This window comes from Lonchura striata, chromosome 1 (genome assembly GCF_046129695.1).
Source record: "Lonchura striata isolate bLonStr1 chromosome 1, bLonStr1.mat, whole genome shotgun sequence".
NCBI classification, from domain to species: Eukaryota; Metazoa; Chordata; class Aves; order Passeriformes; family Estrildidae; genus Lonchura; species Lonchura striata.
Genome location: NC_134603.1, coordinates 71850032 through 71876214, shown reverse-complemented (window position 1 = coordinate 71876214; position 26183 = coordinate 71850032). Strand labels below are relative to the sequence as shown.

Here is a 26183-nt window from a genome sequence, read left to right as displayed (position 1 = left end):
TTTCTTCCACAGCTGTAGTAGCTCTGCAGGGACCTTGGAGATGAAAACTGTTTTCTCTTACCTCAGCCTGTCACTTTCTTCTCTTCTCTCAAAGAACAGTGCTATACTGCTTGAGCTTTCAATGCAAGGTGTCAGGCTGGAACAGGGCAGGCATGGTATTTCCCCTTGAATTTTTCACTTTACAACTGGTATTGAGGCTGTATTTAAAATTATTTAACCTACATGCAGCTTGACAGAAAGCTGGCGCAGCAAATTGGATGTAAACTGTTACTTAATTCCTTAAGATGCTGATGCAGCCATTTATCTTGTCACAAACAGGTGCCCACCAAGGCTGCTCTGCCTGGGCATGGTCACAGATGTAAAACAGATGCTGTCTTGTTTCTTGGTTCTTGTAGTGACACAGCTTGTATGTGACAAACAGGGCTTCTTGTCACTTGTGCTTCAGTGTTTAAATCAAATTACAAGAATGTGAGGAAAGACCATAGAGTAAATCTGCAGATTTTTTCAAATTATCCAAACCCCCCCACCCTGTTTTCATGGCATTTCTAAGAGGACAGCCTCAATGTTTCATCTGGAAAAAAGAACAGTTAATAGAATTGAATTTAAATGCTAGTATTTCTAAACTTTGTATCAAAAGCAAAGCAAAAGTAAACTTTGTATCAAAATCTCAAAGCAAATACCCCAGAATTATGAGTCATTATCATCATCTGTATCTCATCAAAATCTTTAGCTGGGAATTACCAAGGCAGAAAATTAAAATGCTCAGAACAGATACCACCTGGCCCTATGCAGACAAAGCTTCCCTTGAAGAAAAAACAATTTTTGGAATTACTATATCATGGGATGCCCCCAGTTGGCCTCATTAAGGTTTTGTAAGCCATTGCATTTATAAAACATTCTGAAAATGAGATTTAATGAGATTTATGTGCAATAATAAAGAGACGAGTAAGATGAATAGTAAGATTCAGTGAGTTTGTATGTTCTTCTTACATTCAACAATTTAACCTAATGAAAAAATTCATAACACTCTGAAAGCTACTGCCAGTATTCTCAAAAAAATGAAATCTAGTCACTTCGAAATCATTGGAAAATAAATAAAATAAGTTTTGTTTTGGTTGTTTCCATTACTCAGGTGTCTAAAATTTCTGAATAACAAGAAGTCTGGGTGTTTAGGTTTTTTTACCCATCTGACATCTAAGCACTTACTTTAGAAATTCAGGGTGCATTTTTCTCTTCCTTAGTTGATCTTCCGGTAAAAATCTCCTACGTAATCTGAGGCTGAGTGAGCATTTGTTGGTAAGACATTTAGGCTGTTTAGGCACCTTGCTGGTGTATTCCCACCAACTGGCAACTTCAGCCACTACAGCAACCCAAGGGTTTTACAAACCCTTGGTGGCACACCAGGCAGGTTTTTCTGCACCCATTTGGCTCCTCACCCATTGCTTTGTGGGTTTGTGCTGGGAGCAGGTGAAAGGATGGAGCAGCATCTCGTTACCTGGCAGGACCTGCAGTAGTATCAATACCACAGTGTTAAACATGAGAGCCAGCTCATTTACCCCCTCTCTCTATTTAGCAGCTTGTAAACTGTGAGATGCACGGAAGGGGTTTTTGTGGACACAGCATTTCCACCAGCACTGCTAATGGAAGCATTGAGAGCACAAGGTAGAGCAGCCTCCTATCTTCACAGATGGGAGAGGAGCTGAAGCCCCCAAAAGGGCAGTGTGGGGAGCGGGTTTGGTGACATGACAGAATCCCAGTGCTGACCTGGTCCATGCCAAAGGCCACCACAGGTGGTCCACGGAGGAATTGTGGGCACTGAAGGAAAAAAGATGCTAAAAAAGATAAGATACTGATATTTACTGACAGCAGATATTTACTGACAATTACTGTCTCCAAGACTTGCATGGGTCCTCAAAACAGAGTGCCTGCATCTTCAAAAAGTGTCTGCTTGAAGTTAATCTCAAGAGGCCTTATAGGCACAGATGTAAGCAAACTGGTTTCTGGGGTTGCTGAGTTCTTGGCAGAGCTATCAGGCTAATGAATCCAACCTCTTGTTTATCATGCCTAATAATAATGTATTTTTGATTAGGGTGATTTGCTAGGGCGGTAGCAGGACTAAGCAGGCTAGCTGCTGTGAGGCATCAAAGTGCAATTAACCTAGTCAAAAAACATTCAGTGGTGTACTGTTGGCAAGGTATGTATGAAGAAGGCATTCAAGGTAAAGAATTAAGTTGAACAGATGATTAAGAAAATGTTCCCTCTCAACTATAAAGAGGCAAAGAGAGACAGAGTTTGTTTCATATTTACCTGATTCAGAGTGTTGGAAGAGCATCTATAAACTAACAGATTCAGCAACAATTGCTAAGACTTCCCTACTTAAAAAGTCCTTTGGAAGGAGAAAGGTTGGAGTCTCAGTTTTCCTAAGCTCTGGCCAAGACTTGGTGTGAAATCCTGGTTGACCTGAATAGTAACAGCTGCTAAGAAGCTATGACTGGAAGTTGCAATATGTTTCCTAGAAACCAAAGGCTTGGGCTGAATGATGAGAGAGCAGAGCCAGAGAATAAAAAATGCTAGAAACAATCTTGTTAAATGTTAGTGTTGTCTCAGTTGCTAGTATTTTCCAGTACTTGCTCAGTCAAATTAAATGCTGTTTAAAGCATTTGTAGTACCAGCTTATTGGTTTCTCTGTGCAGCTAATACAATAAAGAGACATAAGGGTATAAATGTAATACCAGTTAATTTAATTTCATTTACTAGCTATGACTGAAAATAATCAATGTTCTGTTTCCAGTATGAACCTGTATTTTGTTTGCACTGAAATCTAAAGCATAGCCCTTTCCAGAAAAGGAATACTTCCTCGAGGCGTGGTCTTGGGTCTAGCTAATCACAACTTAGTTTTAGTCAAAACTTGCAAGCTCAGTGCTGAGCTCGCTGAGGACAGCAGTGGCTAGCAGCAGGCAGGTCTCTCAGGGTAAACTGTGCTAGTTCTGGGCAGGTAGGGCAGTTCCCTGATTGCCAGGAGCACCTGGAAGGTGGGCAGCTACACCTGAGCACTGCCTGGTGGGGTTCAGCTTCACTGGAACTATGGAAGCTACTTAAATCTTTTTGATTACTTCCTCAAGACTGTAGAGAACAAGCAATGTAGCTTTAGTAAGGCACACCAAATATGCTAATGGTCTGCTTTTATGTGTGGTTTGATATTTTTGAATGTGGTAGGTAGTAGTGGAGGAGGCTGTGCAAGTGAAGAGGGGGGAGATGGGGAGTGCTCTAGTTCCCACAGAGCTGCTCTTTTCAAACATATGCTGCTGTAGACTGTGTTGCTGAAGATCCTTGAGGCTTCTCAATAATTCTTCAGCACAGAACTTCTGTTTTCATATTTCTCTCAATTTCTGTCTTAGGGAATTTTTTGGGGAGAAAACTGTTGAAAATTTGTTGTTGTTCAGATGTTGCTTTATTGATGAAAACCAGAGATTTACATAAAATCTTTGTCTGGGAATCTTCCATCTCTGAAGAGTAGATTTTAAAAATCACCTCTTCAAAATAATTCTTTTTCCTTTTAACTTTGCCTATTATTTCCTAAAATGACATAAAACCACATAATAATGGGGAAACAGCCATGGCTTGAAATGTCAGTGGATTTCTTTTTCTTGGAAGAAGGCTAAAAAAGATTGAGAGAATGAGAGAAAAATGTTTCTTAAACTGTAAGTTTAATTTTATTTTTCTGTATTTTAATATCTTTTTTTTCCAAAATAGCACAATACTAGACATTAATACATATTAAAAATTATTAGGGAAAATAATCCTGTATATATTCTATTGCTAAATTATAAAATTATCAGGTCATCGGGGCTGTGGGTGGGGTTGACTGGATGAGAATTTATTTGTGAACACTTATCTGTTTTTTGCACTCAACTGGAACAGAAGACTCTCTACATATATGTGTGAAAATGTGTCCCTCAGCTGGGTATCTAGAATAAATATGTAATGGGCTTTTTATACCAAAATCTTTTGTTCCTCCCTAAAGGAATTATTTCTATGTACAGGGGATAAGCCATTTATCTGCTTCACATTTTCCTAAAATTATTTCTCACCCTTTATTGTGAAATTATGCATCCAAAAATAGGCTGGTTTGATGCTGGTATGAGTAAGCCTGCTGCTGCCATTCCATGTGGAGAAAGCATGTAGCATGTCTACACTTGCACTTCTGATGAGTTCACTCCTACGTATTTCCTGCATGGCTGTGAGAGCTTTAAGCCTCTCCACCCTTGAGGTTTTGTTTTTGAATAACAATAATGATACTTCTGGGAAGTTTGGGATCCGAGGACATTGCTGTTTGATAGAGTTTCTGATGATGTTTGAATTCAAGTCTTGGAAGTAGCCCAGATACATGTCCATCTATCCCTACTGTTGCCCTGCATCAGGAAACTGTAAGGAAATCAGTGATAAATTCATTCTAATTTTAGTCTTTCTGATAAACCCTAGAGAAATCCTTAATATGTGACCCAGTTTCTATTTCTGAAATATTATGGGTTTAATCCTCTTTCAGTTTTGTCTAATTCAAACTGGGGATTGAACACTGCTATCTAATGCAGTCCAGTACTGGCAAAATATTGGTATAAAAGCAGAAACAAATATTTTCAAAAAGCAAAGAAATTAAAGAGGAAATCTATAATTTGCTGGCATAATTTATTAATATATACCATCTTATTTTATTATCAACTCTCCTGTGACAATTTGGAGTGCTTTAGACTTTAGCTTGCATTAAATGAAAGGTTTCAGCAAAATATCTCATGCTGAAAAGGTGAATGTCATAGCCATTTTATAGATGCTGAAATTGCATTGCAGACTACTCAAATGCAGCAGATTAATATATAATATAATATAATATAATATAATATAATATAATATAATATAATATAATATAATATAATATAATATAATACAAGACAATACAATACAAGACAATACAATACAAGACAATACAATACAATACAATACAATATAATATAATATAATATAATATAATATAATATAATATAATATAATATAATATAATATAATATAATATAATATAATATAATATAATATAATATAATATAATATAATGCAATACAATATAATATATACAGATGTTTTATTTTTGGCATTACTCAAATTTAAATGACTCATGGTTCAAATGTCTTGTCCATATACCTACACAATTAGGCAAATGGGGTATAGGGTGTGGTTGCCTACTGGGACCATTAGGAAAATCCGAGTCCATGTGGTTTAGCTCCATTAAGGGCTACAAATGGTCATCTTGGAACTATTTCTCTTTTTAGAACAAAATGAACACTGGCCAGAAAATTACAAATAGCACTTTAGGACAAAGAGTTATTATAATCAGTGCATTGGATTTTTCTCCACATATTTGTTCTACAATCTTAAATATAAACCAGGATACTGAGATACAATGCTGTCTCCAGAAAGGCCATGTGGATACAAATCCAGTTTATTGCCTTAGTATGGGATTTCAGAGATTGTATTTGTTTCTTCATACAGTATCAAAATAATAACACCCTATATTTGGAAATGTGATTCCTTGTATTTGCAATGAGTCATGCTAAGAGAATTTCTTATTTTTCCTCTCCCACCTCTTCCTGAGATAATTGGTCTCTCTGGTGTTAACTGGTGTTTTACCAGACTATGCAAACATGTGAATAACCAGAAAGACAAATATACTTACATATTTTGGAAAAAGCTTTGTGCATGTATTTAAGTGATTTAAAGAATTAGTATCCTGATAAGATCTGTGTGGTTTGAAAACATTTTAGAAACTCACAGAATAACTGTGGGGCTATTATTGTTTCCCTATTGTGCGCATTATCTATTAGGTTTCCTTGTCTCTAATAGGATCATACTCATCTTCATCTTTGCAGAAATGCAATGTTCTCCAATGAGATTATTTAATATTATCCTGAAATCATTAAAATTTTCATACTGCCAAGTTAAAATAAACAGATGCTTATCTAGCCCAATGGTTCCATTGTTTCTTGGTGTTTTCATAATGTGATTTTCACAAATCACAAACATCATGGGACTCATCCCAGGAGATGTTCAAGTGAAAGCAGATTATCTGTAAAACATTCCCCTTTAGAAACCATACCTCCCATGTCATAGTCATTTAAGCAATTTTAAATATCCTGCTCCCTCTGTTTCATCCCTTTTTATCAGAATTCTTCCAGAATTCTTTATTTCTTAAGAAAATATATTTCCATTAATTTTCTGGCAAAGTAATTAGTGGGGTAAATCAGTAGCTAACTCTGACTGCATTATGGTGGTAAATCCTCTGCAGTTCCATTTCAGTTCTGTTAGTGCCCATACCCTCCCGTGTGCATGTAGAATATGGAACTGAAGAGTTGTCCCTGCTCAGAGCATGTTCTGCCATAGAGGGCAGGTATGGAGGGTCCTGCTGACCCCCTTTACAGTGCTAGTTAACAAGTAGTGCCAAATGGAGAGGGCAGTAGCTCCTTCCTGTGCTGTTCTCATTGCCTGCATTTTCTTTACAACTCCACGTAAAGTCTGTTACTAATTCAGTAAAGGATACAGATGTTTCTGTGTGGTTGTATTTTCTTTGGAAACATCCTATGGGTCCAACATGATTTCCTTTTGATTGCTTCTTGCATGTCCAGCAACAAGAAGGTCTTTTTAACTTTCACTGTAAGAAGGATGGCATCAAGGCATGACATTTCCATAGTCAAGCCACTTCAGAAGCAGAAATTAACAGTCATAAGACACTGAGATAGGTAAATATTGTTATCTCAGCTTTTCAGCTGGTGAAATTGAAATAAGGAGGTCAAGGTCAACATCTTCCAATTTAAAACTTATGGTTGGACTTCGATGGCTAAATTAATGACATTAATTGCAAACTTTTGAAGCCGATAAAATCAAAAAGATGACACATTTTCAAGAATCATGGAAATCTGAATGCTTATTTATATGCCATAAGTGTTATAACCAAGTTAAAAGTTCTTGGTCCAATTATTAGGGCAATGTTAAGTCATCATCAAAGATATCTTCAATCTTTTTAGGTTTTAGAGTTTTGTCTTATGTACAGCTCTAGATACCTGCATTTGCATCTGCCCCCTATGTTTATTTTCATTTATGCAGCATCAAAATCTCATAAGGAAATTTTCCTTAAATACTGTAGTTGCTCTTAAAATGAAGTTGTACTTAGATTTCTCTGGTTTGCTTCATTACAGTCTGTCTCACATTCATGAAGGAACTTGCACACTAAGTGAAGGAAAAATTACCATTCTGTGGGTAGTTGTGGAAAAGATGAAAATAGGCACTTTCCTCATGAAAAGAGGAAGGAAAGAAAGAGCATCTTTCTTTCCCAGAGGAGAAGGAAGGGACTAGTAGGGAAGGGACAGGGCCAGAGGAGGCAGCTCTCTAGAAGAGGGCTTATGCTCGCCTCCTCTCCACATCCATGCAGTTCTGTTTGAAGGGGCTCCAGGCATGGTGGCAGGTGCTGATGCACCACGAGCTGTAGGTGTGCTTTCACCACATATGGGTAATTTGTTAGTGAGGTGCTGACCAGATGGGTCCCCAACTGCATCAATGCATCGATTTTGTACTCATCACTTTGGGCTCTTAAAAGCTGAGGAGGGGGAGGTTAACTGTAAAACTTGAATGTTTTGTGGTGATTGGCCCTTTTGGTTCTCTCTCTCACATTAAGGCACAGGGCCAAAGCAGAGGTTTTTTCCATTTTCAGCACACATGGCACACAAAATGCAGACATGCTGCCTTAGTAATCAGCAGTGGAAGAAGACAGGTGTTCCTTTAACTTAGCACATGATCTGACTCCCTCTCATGCTGCATATTTCATCTCCTGGCAGAGGAGTGGAGGAGTCAAGTCATGTATCTCCTTTTTCATTAGTGCCTGAAGGAGGCATGTCCTGCCTGGAGGCACGGATCATCCTGATCATGTACTGCCCCACACGTGGCCAATCAATGAGGGGAAGCACAAGCTGGGGGCTGCTGCTGAGGCAGATGATAACTCTCACATCAGAAGCCTGCAGTTAGTATTTTGGCAGCCTGGGAAAGGTACATGTTTTGCCTTAATTATGAGCACAGTTAGTTATATTGCTTGTGAAAGTTTCATTACACTAGTTAGCATATTAGCATTACAAGCAACATAATGAAGCATAATTGGTACATGGGTTCAGTGTGAACTAATTGATCTGAAAAAAATTACATTTCAGAATAAGAACAAAAATAAAAACCTTGATGTTTCCTAGAAATTTCCAGGTGGGATTTTATTTGTAAAATATTAAGATAGAATTGAGGACTTGCTAGCAAGATGATTTAATTTTTTGTTGATTGGTTTATAAAAATGGCATCTTGCTTATCACCCAGAAAGGAGATTTACCTGCGGGGGCCTCTATATTGAGCTTTGTTTGATTGGAGACTGATGAAAATGTTGGTTTGGGAATGAGAGGATACATCATGTTTATAAAAGAGAAAATGCTGCTAGTTTTTGTTGTAAGGGTAAGCACACTCAAGTAAGCTTACTGAGAGAGGGAAAACCATTCTAGTTACCAAAAACTGTCAGCACAGCTATAAGGTCTTGCTGTACAGTTTGCTAACCACAATAGATAAGTTTTTGCCAATCAAAAATAGTGACCTGGCATACAACTTAAACCCCCTTCTGTTGCACTTCTCTTGTTCTTAGCTAAATTAAAAATACCTTTTCCAATACTAAAAAAAACCACATTGATATCTAACATTTAATTTTACAAATTATCTTGTTGCTTACCCATATCAAACCTACCTTTAGAACATATAAACTTTTCCTTGTGTCAGTGCCAAAACCAGTTCCCGTGTTTCTGTAAAAAAAAAAGGTCTACAATTATAGTTGTGAACGTTAATGAAATGCTCTTTAAAGAGCTAACAAATATTGTCATTTAAATGGGCCTTGCTACTAGCAATTTTGGTCAGATTCAGTTGTTTTTATGTGTGCAAGCACCAACATTTTTCTGGGGAGAAAATCCTTTGCTGATGCCATTGGATGACTTCTGTAGCAAGACGCAAAAGTATAAAATGAGCAGAGTCTTTTTAAATGAGTATAGCTTGGATCAAATGCATGTTTTCAGCAGGTGCCACTGGTTTTATACTATACAAGGTGTATAGTATAGTGTATAGTAAGTATTTGAATAGCAGGGTCCTGACAGTCATAAAGTGAGCAAAGTGAACAGGCTTTCCAGGTGATTTCACAGCTGGGAGGCTGAGGAGTGTGGCCAGCACCATCCCTCTGGGGTGGGGAGGAAGGCTGGGGACTGGCCTGGATGAGGGGCACTGAGAGGAGCAGAGCACATAAAACGTGCACCAGAGGGGAGAGCCACATTGCCTCGATGGTCTGTGTCTATCTTCCTTCTCTCCTGGGGTGACAGCAGCAGGTGTTTCCTGGGATTCAGAATTCCTTCTAGTGACATCCTGCATGATCTTCACCCCATTTTATTTACCTCTGCCTAGTAAATCCCTAGTCAGGTAAGACAAATTCTTTATTCAGGTAAGACAAATGTATTAATAACACTTTAAACCACTTCATCTCTGCAAGAAACACAGAGCTGAGAGCTGTGACAACCAAGTTCAACACATAATTTGCCCATTTGAAGGTTTTGCAGTGAGTCATTTTCGGGTGTGTATGCCAAGTGCACCAGCACCAGTGCTGCAAGAAGCAGAGTTTCTTCCTGCGGGGTGGTGTCGGCTCAGCACAGATGGTGCAAATTCCCAGCAGTGAATCACCAGGATTCATGCAACAGGTGGGTTTGCTTCCTTCAGGGATGAAGGAAGAGCAGGAGGGGCAGGCTGAGTAAGGAGACCTCCCCTGCCCAGCACTGCAGCTGAAAATGACACCAGACAGTGACTCCCAGCAGGGTATGAGAGAAAAGGAATTTGAACTTTTCATTAAGTCAATAGCTCCATGCTGTCTAAATGGCATTTAGATATTACATCAGCATTTAAGCTAATTACAAATGTGGAGCAGGGGTACATTTCTCTGGTGGTGCTCCTCTTGTCTGGCTGGGAAGCAAGGCACGATGTGGGCAAAGTCCCTCATTCCAGAGGAGGGTTTCCTTCTGCACATCAGTGCCAACAGTGTGCCCAGGCTAGAGACTATGGAATAGGGGTTACCACCCAGGTCCACATATCCAGAGAAGCAGACACAACTGGAGTGTAACAGTGGAAGTTTTAGCAAAGGCTGCTGCTGAAAGACACATTAAAGGGCTTGGAAGTGCTTTGAGATCCACTGGGAGTAACTTTGAGAACAAGATATATACTCATGGGAAAACATGCTATGAATAACAAGAACAGGCCATGATCCTGAGTAACTGTCTTGTTTTGCTCATGATGTCTCATGATGTTCTCCTTTTTGCTGAAAGCCAAAGCTCCTGAAATCATCTGCTTAGCTCTAAATGTCACTTCTAAACTGGAAAGATGAGTAAAAGTAATGGTGAGTCTGTTATTTCGCATAGCTCATGATTTTGAAGATAATCTAGTGATTTATGTTGCTGAGTACAGGATCTTTGAAAGTTTGAGTGTGGCAGTCCTTGAAATCTGTGAATCCACTGTTGTGCATTTTCTACCAAATCCTGCACAAATTGGAAGCAGTCCCCAGGTTCATCACCTGTCTGAGCTAATTTTTCTTCAATCTGGGATACAGATCCCACTTTCCCAATGCTTGCTGATGGATACAGTGCAATAATATCTCAATGACTTCTCAGGCCAGCAAATAATTAGTAAAAACTCTGCCTAATTTGAAATTTTATAGTTTGGGATCAGTGTTTTGGAACCTCACTGATATGTGAAGAACATGTGAAGTACACACCTAACATGGGAGTAACATTTTAGTAGTACAAGAAGAACTCCCACATTTTATTGCCCTATTATTCTGATGCATAGGTCAAAATAATCCTTCAGAAATAATAGACAATCCAATCCATAATCCAACAAGTTTTTGGCTAATTTTCTGGATGTGCTTTTAAATTTCGTTCCTGTATTGGAAGCTTTTCAGGTGTGACTTAAGGACATAATAAACTGATTTCATATAGGAAGCCTCTCATAAGTGGGGAGCCAGCATCATTAGCTATAGATCTGTGCTGGACTTTAAGGGAGAAGTTACTGCAGTTTGTGATCAATATCAATCTTTCCATGACAGAGGTTCAGCCACTTGGGGCCAGATATAATTAAGTCGGATTATTATTTTCCCATTAAATGAAACCTTGTTTTGTTACTTAAAAGTTCATGACACTTAGAAAAACTTCCTTAGATTTTAGGAATGGTGCTTCTATGACTTTGGTTTTGGTTTTTTTAGCTAATTCATTTTGCTACAATTGTGCTGTTGTGGCATATTAAAAAAACTGGTGTCATCTCTGAATGTGGTTATTCTGTAAATATTATTCTGTAAATATCATATTTCAGCCCTTTGAACCAATCTAACTAGTGATCACCAACTGTGTGTTTCTGGTTCTCAGAGAGCCTTGATTTCTTCTTTTCAAAGACCTTGACCCTTTTTACAAAAATGCTGATCATTCACTACTGCAGCTGAAATATACCTATGCTGGACAGAGAAAGCATCTGTGAAATTCTTAAGATAAAAGTGAAGGTAAATAGGCACATATATTAGGTATCTAAATACATTAAAATTGTTTGCCTGCTGTGAATTTTCACCTCCTGTGGTATGCTCTAAATTAGTAGACACTCACAACTCTGTGCATCTCCTTTGAAAAATCTTTTTTAGTGTGAGAAAAAAAAATATTTCACAGTGTGGCATTTTCTTTAAAAAGTCAGATATCACTTCTCCTACTTTTTTTTTTTTTTTTTTTTTTTTTGTCTTTTTGCCAGGAAGTATGAAAGTTAAGTAGAGAAGAGTAGTAAAGTAGTTTCTGGACTATCTTCAAAAAATCGGAATTTCTTCCTGACTGCCTTTACTTGTAGCAGACTCCAGTTTTTAACAGCCCCCTCTCCCCTTCAAAAGTGTTGCTTAAAACGTTTTTTTAATCATGATTCCTCGTGTTCTTGGCATTCTGCCGTGGTCCCTGAGGAGGCAGTGACACACCATAGCTTTTCCTACCTGTGCCATGTGCTGCAGAGATGGAGCACCAGGGCTCAGCTGCTGTGGGCCAAGATAAGTAAGGTCTTATCCTCTGTGCAAAGCAGCTTCTTGGGGAGGAGGCAGGCAGGCATCACCCGTCTCACTCCATTACACAAGAATTTGTGAGACATCTGTACTTTACATAATGGTACCCAGCAGTCCAGGCAGCATTCCTCATCAGTAGATAAGGTCAGTGTTATCATCCTCGATTTACAAATTCTGAGTCTGACTTTGAAGAAAGGGCATTTTTCTCCTGGTCAGAGCAACGGTTAAAGACTAGACAGCTTGTGCAAAGATTTAAAACACTTGAGCAGTATGCCTGAGTGAACAAGGCTTATCTATTTAGTGCTTAAGACCTGTGGCTGAATCCAAAACATACCTAAATTATCCTTGGGTAACTTTGCAGTCATAAAATTAAATACTGCTAATTACCTTCCTGTCTCTGATGTGTTATATTTTGGGCTACAGAGCAAGCAGTCCCTACAGATTGATTTGCTTAACACTTCACACTAAGACCTTATCTTTAGTTGCATGTAGTCTGTGTGTGTGCACAGCTGTGCAGGTTAGGATTTTCAAGACTGTCTGAACAGCTTTATCTTTTAAAGAAGTGCTTCTGAAAAAAAATTCAGCACAAATTGAAGTTTGGGGAAAATATTTTTAAGCACATCATGGGGGATTTTCAGTCTCACCCTGATACCAGAGGCAGGCTTTAAAGTTCCCACTATTATTTCTTCAGTATTATGCCTTCAGTCCTTTCATAGCCCATTCCCACAAGCCCTCTGCTTTGGTTCTGCCCCTGTAAAAGGAAACAACGGCATCTCCTTTGTGCAGTTCTTCCCGTGTTTTGCCTTTTTGGCTTGCAAACTCTTGAGCCCAGAGTTCCTGTCTTAAATATACTGTCTGGCTATTCTGCACTCAAATGTTATTCAAGAAACTTGCTGTAGCTTCACTGCAAGGAGTTTGTACTAATATAATATTATTATAGGCTTTTTGATCAGAATTTCACAACATAATAAAAGAAAAATACATTTAGGAAGAAGAGTGTGTAGGAATGATCATTTGTTTGACCTTAATCTGTCATTGACAAAGCTTTCCGGCTGCACTGTATTAGCAGATGGATAATGGGATCCAGCTGAAATTACTTGCACAGTTAAGTACTTTATTTTCTCATTTTCTTACAGTGAGAGTCTCTAAGAACAGGGCTGGCATATAAACACTCAGTACATTCCTGCATAAACATGTTGGCCTCATTGTTTAGATTGTTTCAGTGAGAAGCTGAGCTGCTGCCATCTCTTCTCCCGTGCTTTGGGAGAGGAACAAAAGCTGGAGCCAGGTAGCTGCTGTTGTTTCCCTTGGGGAGAGTGGGGAGTCTGGCACAAAAGTGCAGCACCTCATTTGGGACAGATTCTAAGGACAGGGGGAGGGAGGTTTTTCACAGACTTCGCTGGATTTTGGATCATCTTCAGGGTTTTTATCTTAGAATAGCCTGCAAAGCTTCTCTGCATTGAGCTTTTCAGTGATGTCTTTGTGCTGTGTAGAAAGAAAGTAATTAAAAGAGAAAATTTACCACAGCAGTAAACAGATTAGAAATCACAAAGTTCAGAGGAAATAGGATTCAGAGATAAAACCAGAGAAAACAATAGAATGAACATTCATTTTGCATGCATATGATCTTACTGCCTATAACTTTTGTTAACAGGTTAAGGAGAGCTCTTGCAAAGATTTTTATTGAAGTGTAAACAATATGAAGAACAAAAATTATCAATGCTGCTAATTACACATCTTCTGATGACTTTGACATCTCTAGAAAGGAATTCCTCATACCACAACAGGATAAGACTGCATAGTTTTTGTCAAGATGACTACTCCCCTAAATGACTCAAATATTATTAGAGCAGAATTAAGTGATGTGCAATTTCTGCCTGTGAGCCAAAAATAGTCTCTCATTTGAACACCAAGATATAGACAGTTATTGATTATAAATTAAAATATTATAAGCAAATTGTGTAAAAAAAAAGGGGTGCATCCAAGGGTTTTGTTCATGAATAATGCATTTATTTATTCCAGAATGATATAAAGAAATTTACGTCAATAAGAAAATTCCATTAATGATAATAAAGATGCTTAGTACTTACAGAAATGTTCTTGTGGTAGGAAATTGTCATTTGAAGCTGGCTTCTCTTCTTAGCATATAAACCTGGCATAACTGTTCCCAATGACAGAGGGTAATTTTAATGCAACTAAATTGAAAGAAATTGAAAGGCAGGTTAGATTTGATACTCCCATCTCAATTATATTAATTCTGCTTATATAAACCAGAGACAAAAGAAATTCACTTAACTATGCTTTATTCCTAACAGAATCATGGGTAAATGGCATTCAAAGAAAATTTAAAAGAGAAGAGCAGATTCCCTGCTTAGAGTTGTAGAAGCTGAACAGAAAAGGGATTTTATTTTTTTTTTAATAAGGAAAATATGCAGCAACCAGTGTATATTATAACAGCCATAAATTTTGTAGGTCAGATGGTGGTTTGGTGATGTCTAGTAAGTCCCTGGGGTGGTTAACTGTGGGAGCACTATGGCCAGGTGGTCGGACTACAGGCAAGTAAAAAACTCTGGAAAGAACACAGCCCTGTGAAGGTAGCACAGAAACAAGTAAGCTATGGCATGAAGTCACAAAGAAATAGAATGAATATTGAATAAAACATGTGTTGAATCAGGAGCCACAGGTATTTCAAAAAGAGACACAAAGCTTTGATCAGTTTGATACCCCTAAATTACTTCCTCCCCTCAGGTGGCAGAACCTGCAAACATAGAAGCCTGGAGTCTTGCTTGGCTGGTAAAAGCCAGAGAATCTCAGGAAAACAGGAAGCTGGACAGGACAAATGCAGGTCTGAACCAATGTAGTTAATCAAACGTTCTCCCTTTATTCGAGATAAGATGGCAGTTTATATAAGCTTCTACATAGTTTACAGTTACAAAGACACTCTGATTGGCACACTAACATTATTTACCTTTTCCTTAAGGTGGTCAGACTTTTCACACTGCAGCTCTACTCTAATTCATGCTCGGATAGCTGATTACTTTGTAATTACCTTAACATAATTTCTTTGTGCGCCACAACTGAATTCTCACTGCATCAAAGGCTTCGAGACCCCATCAAGGCTGCTTATCAGGCCTAGTCTGACTGGGTAGCTCAAACCTGATTCCAAACATAAATCATGACCTCTGTCTCTCAGAAATTCTGTAACAGCTGGTGGCTTGCCCACACCTTTGCCATTCAATTACTCCAGGCCTGAAACAATGTGGTGCTGTGCATGACCTAGTGGAACCTATTAAATTGGGACTGGGATACAGGGCTCGAGCAGGAATTTAAAGACTTGGAAATTTGCTCTAAGGTTCAGTTTTCTCTGCTTGCAAATATGTATGTTTTAGTGAGGGCGGGGCATCCGCAACACTTCTCCTACTGACACTCAATGCACACAAATCAGCTCCAATGACAGGTGTGGCAAATCCTTCTAGATTGCTTGTGGCTACACATAATTGATAATAGAGCAGTGGCAGATGGGATATTTTTTATTTAACTCAAGGAAGCAAACAGCATAGGTTATGTCAGCATTAAAAATTACATACTGTCATAGCAGCAACCCTAAATGTTGATGAGCTCCCTAAATCCATGTTGCATGAATCTTAGGATGACACAAGGCCCAGAGCATTCCTGTATCCTTCAGATGCAGGGAGGGAGGTGGGATGCTCTCTGTCCACATCAAAAAACATCAAGGGCATGAGATTTTTACATGTATATCTGAGACAGTTGTGTGGGCTCCAGCTGCAGTCAGTGGAGTCTTAAAAGGGGAGTCAGTGGAGACTGGATGTGACTGCTCTCCACTGACAGCATTAGATGGATCCTACACCTGGCCCAGATAGAGGTACTGCGTTGTGGTCATCAAAAATTCAGGAATAAAAGCCCTACCCAGCTTGTCAGCAGTTAACCTAAATATTAAAGCTCTACCAAGGCTGCAGAACTCATTGGCACAAAGAGGGATAGTTACATATTTCTTGTACAATTGGACGCTGTCTTATTTGAACACTACTGCTGGTCAGAGCTGGTCAGAACCCATTAAAGGGTAGAGAAAAGGTGCTAAAGATTATGCATGTGAGCTGTGAGTGAGTAAGAGATGGTGAAACTAAGTATTCCCTGTAGAGGCACATGGAATTTAATTTTCTTTTAAAAGGTACATTTTTATCTTCTAGCAAACTTGTAGTGTGATGTCCGTTGATCTAGTGTAGAAAGTTATATTGTGAGTTCAGGCACTGAACCAGGTGTGAAATCATGAAATTATTTTTGTTTGTTTTAAGCTAACGTGTGTGAATGACAAAATTACTTGCAAAAACTACACAAAACTGCAGTTTTGTTGGATTTAACATTAACAGGGAACATTTTCTCTAGTTCTGAAGAGTCCCCAGACTTTGTATAAATCAGCAAGCACTGGCATTTTTTTAATGTCACTAATGACATTTTGGCCAAGAGGGTCTCAGCTGACTTTATTTACTACAGAATAACACAAGGCATGTCCTGAGGGCAATTACTGCATCACTGGGTTTGTTTACATTACTCTTTAAGCTGTCATCCTCAGCAAGTGAAATTAGCTGTCCAGTAAAACAAGATCTTTCATTACCATCTATCCTAATGCTTAATGTAGGAATAATTCTCTGGGACGTTTGTTTTGTAGGGAGTAAACAAAATATTTCCTTCTCAGTGGGGTGAATAAAGTTACCATTGTCAAATGTTGCATAACGAAGGCAACTGTTTTGGGGGGAATAACTGAGGGAAACTGACATTGATCTGATGCAATGTTGCCAAGGTTATTATGTGGCAAATTTAGCAAAGAACATATTATTCCAGGCCCTTACAGAATTATATCCACCAAGGGGCCAGTTAAGAAAGTAAAAATCTCTTTCCAGGAGAGAGAGGACCACACTGGGTATTTGATAACAGCTGTGCTGTTACTCAAGTGATGGTGATGGATTAAGCCAAGGTTAATGTAACATAGCTGAACTCACAGCTACTGATACAAAGAGGAGGGAGGTCTGGTGACAAGGTTACCCACTGTACTGCTCTCTGTAGAACAAGCAGAGTGTGCTTACTGTAAGAGTTGTACGCTTTAATCACAGCATCCAGTCAAGTTGATTGCTTTTGGTGTCAGTATTCAGTGCTTTGGGCATAGCAAAAGAGTATAAAGTGCTCCCACAGAGTCAGAGAGGTTTTAACAAAATGTCTAAATCACTTATGAACCAGATTTGCATCATGACTTGTGGGTGTAGACCACTTCAGGAGTGTTGTGAACCTGCATCCAGGATATTTGGCCTCCTACCAGCAGGGCAGTTCAGCCACAATTCTGAATGTGACCAGCATTTTAGGACAGTGTCATAGTGTTAAATATTCCACCTTAATTACTTTTTTTAGTCCAATGAATGTATATTGCTCTCTTTCTTCTGATCAGGTCAGTCTCAGTGGGAGGGGTGTGCTGCTACACAGTGGTGCCTTTTGCCACGTTGTACTCCTAAGATCTTCATATGTTATTTCTTCACAGCACAGGCTGTGTTAGGGCAAGGCTGTGTTAGCCCTGATATCCCACTGGTCTCAGAATAGCATAATTAGAGGGCTCAACATAATAAAATATGCTAAGAGCCAAGGGATGTAAAAAAATAAGTATCTGACATCTGAGCAAGGCTCCAGTGCATATGACCTGTGGTTTCCATACTCCATAGAGGTTAACTATTTGTCTGTAAAAAATATTGTCTCAAATGACATGTTCCCTAGGAGGTTCAAATGCTCCCCTCTTCAACTGCATTACTTATTCCCTTCTCCATTATGAAAAATTGCATCAAACGTCACTGGAGAATAAGGTAGTGGTAAGAAGGGATGGAGCTGCTCATCAGTGCAGGGACCGTGACCCATGACTCAGCTTCCACAGGCAGCGAAGGTGGAAGAGACAGTAAAAACTGAGGAGGACTGTAATAAAAAATGGAAAAGCAATCCTGACATTTCTTTTCAAATCCAGATGGTGACCCATTTCTCCATGTGAGAGTTGTTTGACTTAGGAAAGATACAGCTTTGTTAATATTTTTGGGCAAATGAGTAACCGGGATGGCTCTGGTTTTTTGTTTGTTTGTTTATTTGATCAAAAAGAAAGTTATAGAAGAACAAGTAAACAAACCATGACTTTTATCAGGCTGACACCAGTGCAAAGAAAAGGGGCAATTAGATGCAGACACAAACAGGTTGCACCAGTGGAGAGGTCAGTACAATGCTCCTTTGAAATGCTCATCCGTTCTTGTCTAAACCTAGTTGTCTGATTTTCCTTTGAACTGTTTAACAAGTGTGTTGCAGTTGGAAGAGTCTGGAGAAAACAGAAGTCATTCCACCACGTGAACTGTTCATCTGCAGTGGTAGAACTCATGGCATCCAGAGGTGCAGCCTGGTCAAAGGCACTTGGTACAAAGAGAGAACAATTTGCCTTGAATTGTGCATCAAATAAAAGTAAAGCATTCCCTGGAATGTTGGTGTAACATAGAGAAGAAACTAAATAATTCTGGACCACAAAGTGTTTAAACAGGCTTCAGAGGTATTAATTAACTGTATGTTAATTAATAGTCCAGGTATGCAGAGCAATTGTTCCATAGAATCACAGAATTGTTTAGGTTGGAAGAGAGCTTAAAGATCATCAAGTTCAACCATTAACCAGGACTGCAAAGCCCACCACTAAACCATGTCCCCAACACCACATTTATACATTTCTTGGAACACTTCTAGGAATGGTGATTTCACCACATCCTGTGGCAGCCTGTTCCAATGCCTGACCACCCTTTCCATGAATAATGTTTTTCTTAATAACCACTCTAAACCTCTTCTGGTGCATCTCAAGGCAGTTCCCCCTCATTCTGTCACTTATTAATTTCGAGAAGAGATCAATACCCCCCTGGCTACAGCCTCTTTTCAGGCAGTTATAGAGAGCAATCATGTCCCTTCTGAGCCTCCTTTCCTCCAGGCTAAACATCCCCAGCTTCCTCAGCTGCTCCTTACAAGACTTGTGCTCCAGCTCCCTAGTTCCAGCCAAAAGAAGATTAAATAAGTGATTTGTGGTCCTGTTTACTGCTTGTTTTCCTGACTCCCCTGGCATTTGTATTTCTTTGCTACAGGATGAGTATTTTGCCTTGAACAGCAGAGGTGAAGGTCAGTCTCGGCATTTGCATGTCCTTTATGCCCTCTCAGGACCTTGTCTTGGCTGGAGAGCCTCTTACGAGTAAGAGTTGGACATGGTGCTAGTCTGACACCAGGGAATTTGCAGAAGACCTTATCTGAGCAGTAATCCAAGACCCTTCCCATCACATTTCAAGATTGAAACCTCCATGTGAAACAGAAAAGGTGCACCAAAACAGAAAAAGCTGCTGTCAGTTTTTCCCATGTTGTCTCAGATACTTCCTCCTCATCAGGGGAAAGATTCCTCAAACTCTTCCCCTGCTCTAGTCTTGGGTCCATCTCTATGGTGCTCTTTAATGTTTTAGTTAAGAAAGCCTAATAAAGGTCAAACAAACTCTGACATGCAAAATGAGTTAGAGTTGGTTTTTTAAACCCTGTTTTCAAGAAAGTAACTGATGATTCACAGTTTACCTGGTCACAACAGTATCCCAAGAGAGGGAGGATCTTGATTTTTGCTTTAATAGGGAAGTTAAAAATTGTTTTTTGCAAATTCTTGTCACATCTTAAAACACTACACAGAGAGAAAAAAACATACACAGCTATGATCCTTTGTTTCTTGGCAGAATACCTGAAATGTGAAAGAAAAGGGTTTTTATAACAGAAGAGTATGCTATGTGATGTCTTTCCCAAGCATTTATATCTTTTCACAGTAATGCTTTCATGAAAGATAATCTGATGAAATTCCTTTGGTCAGGAGCCTATTTTAATTAAATACCCTAAGGATAGTGTAGAAAATATCAGGCTCCAGCACAGTGTGGATGGATGGAGGCGGAGATCTCTGAAGTTTGCTCTTGGGGAAAGAGGTTTATTGGGGGTGCAGAAGGTCCTGCCTTGTGCTCCCAGACGCAGCACGTGGCCGGCCTGAGAGGGTGGGAGAGGGGAGAGACAAAGAGGAGAGGGGAAGCTGCAAGAGGAGAGAGGAAGTTCCAAGAGGGGAGGAAGTTCCAAGAGACTGTGTGGCCCCTCAAAGCCTCCTTATAAAAGGGCTTCAAGGTGGGTTGGAACAAGGCATGGCCAATGGGGTTACAGGCACTTGATGTTTTAGGGGAGGGATAGAGGTGTGGGGTGAGCCATACATCTTTTGAGGGGTGGGATGGAACAGTCCATTTCACCCCAGGACCATCCAAAGGCAGGGGTGTCATCCGGCCAGCTGGGAGAACTGTTCTCATCCTGATGTATTATTTATGAACAATCATATTTATCTATCTTCCGCAACAGGATAGCTCTTTTAGCTATTCAACTTTGAGCTATTTAGGTCACTTGGGTATGTTTAATAGTAAACCCTGAGTTATTCACATGTTCAAACAAGCTGAATTTATGAGTAAATCCTAACTCACCTCAGCCTGAATCTGTGGTTTGGCAGAGGGGTAATAAAGGGAGTTAAGGAGTCCCTCTCTGCTACACAGACCTCTGGAGACTGGGGAAGCACCTAGGTATCCAGTATGCTACAATTTCAGGTGGACCACTGGTCTGATGCCATACAATTATTCTGATGCCTCTATGCCTAAACTCCCTTGAGCTTCAGCACTCAGCTGTCTTGGAGCTCAGACATGCTCTCCAGAGCATTTTTTATTTTGTTTATTTTATTTTGTTTATGCAACACTAACAATGAGCAGTCACAAACATCAGGGAGACCAATCAATGTGATTGAGGCTGCTAACATCTCAAATACAAAGGGGGACTGAAATTTTTACATATGTAGACACAATAAAATTGAAGCTTATTGACAGATTGGCATACTTGGGTGTAGCCAACAGAGGCAGCTGTTTGGGTAGCAGTCTCTGCATTCTGCTTTGGGAGCTTCTGGACCTTCCATGGACAAGGTCCAGGATCACTGGATATACCTGGGAAATGCTGAGAAACTAGAGAGTGCCTGCTGCTGTCAGACAAGAACAAGGGAAGGGGAGCTACCAGGGGTGGGCTCAAGAAAGCTCTGGCAGCATCTAATGATCATGATCAGCTGCCCTTAACACAGCATGCCTGGAGCCTTTGTGGCAGCTGCCCATCCTTAGAAGTTGAAGCACATTTAGCCAGTGCTCAGGTGAGGACTATGCATGAGTCCTGTCTTGGAGCACGGCTCCAAGGCAGCAGTTTGTGCAGCAGATCACAAGGGAGGGGGCTTCAGTGGGATTTTTAGTGTTGTGGCAGCCTCAGTTATGGTAGTGAGGTGTCACAGGAGAGCCTGCCTGGCAGGTGTTGGAGCAGCTGTTCCTGCCAGGGCAGTGACCTGAAGCAGACTCTGGATAGCACAAGAAGGCCTCCAAGCCCTGGGCTGCAGAGAGTACATGAGACTTCTCTCAGATGTGTGCTGTCTTAGAAGATATGCAAACCAAATGGAGGAGTTACAGGTGGGAGTGCACAAGCTGTGCAGCATCAGAGAGGCCAAAAAAGGAGATAGATGAGTATTTTTATGAAAAAAAAAATATATTCTTCTCAGTAGTGTGAAGAACCCTAGGTTGCAACTGCAGCAGAGAAGCAGGCAGTATCCAAAATGTAACTGCTGGAGAATGGGAAGGATGGAAGTTCATGACTTCTATCACTTAGGAAATGTTTCTGCCACTATCTTAGTGCTTAAAACTGGGAGATGCATTCCCTGCCCTCAAAGCTGATGAGGAGTCAGGTATGCCTTCAGGCAAAGAATCTGCTCCATCTGACCCTAAACCATGCAAGACTATGGGGATGAAATGGTGAGCCCATGCAAACAGGTGCCTCCCTGGTGCAGGGGACAGAGGCAGCCATGTGGTGATCTGACCATCACCTAGAGCGGTCTGCTGCCTGTGCCATGACTGGGGATGCCATGGAGGGTGTGCTGAAACTCCTCCAACCCTCTGGCCACTATCCTCTGCAGACCAAGGGAGGTGATTCTTCCCTTCCGCTCAGCACTGGTGAGGCCACACCTATCACATTGTTGGTCTGAGCTCCTCAGTGTAAGAGGGATGAGACATTGGTGCATTGGAGAAAGTCCATATAAGGTCCAGATACAAAGATGATGGGCTAGAGCATCTCTTAGGAAAGGCTGAGTGATCTGGGACTCTTTAGCCTGGAGGGGAGAAGGCTCATGGTTGAACTTATCAATGTGTGTATATAAATACCTGAGGAAGGGTGTTAAGAAGATTAAGTGAGACACTTTACAGTGGTGCCTGGTGAGAGAGTCAGATCAAAGCATAAAAACTGAAACACAGTATGTTTCCTCTGAAGATAAGAAAACACATTTTAACTGTGAGGGTGGCTGAGTGCTGGCAGAGGTTGCCCAGAAGGTTGGTGGAGTTTCTGAAGATATTCAAAAGCTGCTTGGAAATAGTCCTGACCAGCTGGGTCTAGCTGACCCTGTCTTGATAGGGGTGGGGAAAATTGGATGAAATTATCCTCAGAGGTCCCTTTCAATCTCAGCCCTTCTGTGATTCTTCCTATTATTACCACAGGGCTTTCTGATGGCAACACTAGAAATGTCTAAATATTACTGTGATATTTCACCTTTTGATTTCACTTCAAGTTTTTCACTTCATCGGAAAAGGAAATTTGCAAAGTGGTACCTTGAGACAATACTCTAATGAGAATATGTTTATTACAGATGGAGCTGTCTGAACCAATTAATTGTAGAGAAGAGCGTGTCTGAAAAACAGTCCTTAGAGTATTTAAAAAACCTTTGCCTGATTATGGCACAAGCTCAGAGACAAACCCAAAGGTGCAGCCTCCCATGTAACATGCTATAGATGGCCACATGGCATCAGATGGGCAGCCACTCAGCAGCCCCAGTGGTCTGGCCATGGTTAGAAGAGAGATGAACTCTATCTTACAGTGGTAGACATGTCATTTTAATTCAGCAGCTGGAAAGGAGGCTACATTTTATGGCTAACTTAGAATGTTGGCTGTGCACACAGTAAGCCTAAAAATAGAGGTGGCCATATTGTCAGTGGTACAGTGAGTTTACTTTAATTTTGGGCCAACACCTGGGGCCAGTATCAGCAAATGGAGCCATGTCAGAAAAATACTTGTTCCAGAAGAAAAATTATACATTTTTATCTGTTTTAAATTTAGTTTCTTATTATGCTCCAAAATATTTCTGAAGAGGAAAGAAATAGTTCTTGAGTCATCTGCTGAAAATTTATTTTGTTTACAGGTATTGATGAAATAACCCTCACTGTAAATAAAATATTTATTCAGTTTCTTTGAGGAAAGTGAAGCAACTTACAGCATAATGTGCACCTTAGGTCATACAATACATTCATCTTCTTTTCAGAAATACAGACAAAACCTATCCACTAGCTACAAGCCCCCCTTTCCTGAAAGTTCCCTGAAAAAATAATGTCTGGATTAGGAGTCAAGCATCTTTTTAATCTACCAAAGCAAAGTTTGTAACACCAACACAGGCAATGTTTGAATGCTGCTAATAAGCTAATCAGTGAATCTCGATTTCTCCTGACCTTTGATGTATTAAAACAATTGACATGAAGTTTCTGATTAAAAAGTACTTGCTGAAATCCTCATTTTAATCAAGCCTACTCGTTGTTTACTAAGCTTGAACAAATGTTCAATCACCGTCAGTTAACGTGCTTTTATTTAAAAACAACATAAAAGACTAAATTTAGGATACTATTGAAAATATAACTAATTAATCTTAACATTCTAACAATTTATTTTTACTATTCCAGGTATGATATTTCTTCACCAATATTAAGAGTGATTAGGATTTAACCTATAGTGCTAAAAAAGCCCAGCAGTCAACCAGCCACATCCTGAAAATGGTCACAACCAGCAGACTGACAAGTCAAATTGTGCTGTTTGGCTGAACTGCTGCAGTATTGCCATATTGCTAATCACCAATTTCCACAGCAGCAAGTTTTCTTTCTGGTGCTGTTAATGTCTCCCTTGATTCTTTCATAGGACTCTGGTTGTCTTTTAGGCATAATACTGTCTTGTTAAACTATACTTAACAGCCTATAATGGCTGTTTCAAGCATTTTTCCCTTTCCATAATTTTTGCAATATGTTTAGGAATAGTAGATTAGAACACATATTTATGTCCAGCTTGGGTATTAATTTGGAGTCTCAATTCTTACCCTGTTTCAAACCACAGGTATCTCTTTGAAAGGCAGTCCTTTGCCTAATCCATCCTTTTACTCTGTACTTGGGGGTGGGGGGGGGATCAAAATGCTTACCTAAATAGAAATCTTTGGTCTGGACATTTGGGAAGTTGTCCCAAATTTGGACATCTGGGAAGCTGAAGGCTCAAGTCAGGGTTTGTGCACTCATATGTGATGAGGTGAAAGGAGAGAGTGCTGCTGTGCACTGAGACCCACAAGCAACATCCGTGAAGCCACTAAAACAGGCCAAGTCTTGTTTTCTGAGCTGAACTGACAGGGGAGCATACAGGCACGCACACACTACTCCCTTCCCACCACCCAACACCATGTGGCTGCATACAGAATGACAGGAGCAGCCCCCCACTTGTACCTGTCCAATGCTTGGCAGCATTTTGGATGAATGAGATGCTGGAGACCGTGCAGGAGCTTTGCAGGGCTGGTGGCTGGCACTGAGTAGGGAAAATCATAGCTCCAGATGCTGTGGATACTGAGGCTGTGTGGAGCTGTCAGTTTGGGAGCAGGAGCAGGCACAGCAGCCCTTAGCAGCCAGCTGCAGAAGAAAGACCAAGCAGAGTGGTTTGATGAGGTGAATTAAACTGCTTGTTAAGTAATTAAGCTCCCCAAAGAAAGTACCTTTCAGTAAGAGGATGGAGAATGCTAGTGTTTGGGGGAGTGTTTTCTGTGTTTTGATTTGTTTTTTTGACAGGGTTTTAGTGTTCTCTATTTGTGCCACAAATTAGGATGGCAAAATTAAACTTTCTAGACACTTTAATAACCTAGATGCTTTCTGGGGAAATTTTGGCAGAAAGTAAATTATTAATAATACTGAAATGTGATGATAATAATAATAATAATGAGTAGGTGCATTAGGCTATTTTATAATATGCCTCAAATTTTTGTTATATATTGTATATAACTCCTGCTAAAAAGGACATTCTGTCCTGGAGAATTCCAAGTCTAAGGTTCTAGTCCTGTAATTTGCAGTATATGAATACATTTCTTAATCTGTATGCACTGCCAAAGCAGACAGTTGCATGGGAGCAGTCAGTAACAGGCTGTGTTTTTCCTAGAGCAGAACTGAAAATTGCCTGCGAGGACCCAGTGCTCATTTTTTAAAAATTTAGCTAATATGTCTTATTTTCTTGTAAAGTTGTGGCAGCTTGCACTTTAGGAAGCGCAGGGCAGTGTAGGGCAGCTCCCATGACTCACTATGATTGCCAAGTGAATACTGTTGTGATGAGTCTCTATAAATCCTAGAAGGCTTCTGAGATATGCTGTGGCTTTCCCTCAGTATGGAAAGAGCTATTTTCAGCCAGCAACCACACTGAGTACAGAGAGATGAGCAGCTCACCAACAGTGCCTGTAGTTTCTGCCCTCTCACTGGACAGACAGAAGCCCCTAAAATATTGACCAAAAACTCTCATTAGCAAATAATTACCATAAATTAGTTGTACCGATTTTACTGCAGGATAAATGTCTAAAAGAAGTCATGCATTTTGTTTATTTATAGTGGCTAATACTGTTGAAGGTCCAGCACTCTGCATTCTTTCATGCTAATAGGCCAGTGGCAGTAGAATTTTGTCATGCGTGACCTGACGTTTTATTTGTCAGGTTTTAAATTTGCAATTGCACTTTGCTGGACTGTCACCCCAGCTTGACACCAGCTGAATGAAGCCTCCCTTGGAAAGGATAGAGAGTGAGCCA

At 40.0% G+C, this 26183-nt stretch overlaps 1 long non-coding RNA gene across 1 annotated transcript; it reads right to left on the bottom strand.

Annotated features, from left to right (window-relative positions):
• Nucleotides 1-3740: 3740 nt before the first annotated feature.
• LOC110474743 (uncharacterized) lies at nucleotides 3741-14393 on the bottom strand. The gene is made up of 4 exons (XR_002466156.3): nucleotides 14269-14393; nucleotides 8813-8867; nucleotides 6587-6697; nucleotides 3741-3760 (listed from the first exon to the last, which is right to left on the bottom strand). It is a non-coding gene; the product is annotated as an uncharacterized LOC110474743 (long non-coding RNA).
• Between the last annotated feature and the right edge of the window lie 11790 nt (nucleotides 14394-26183).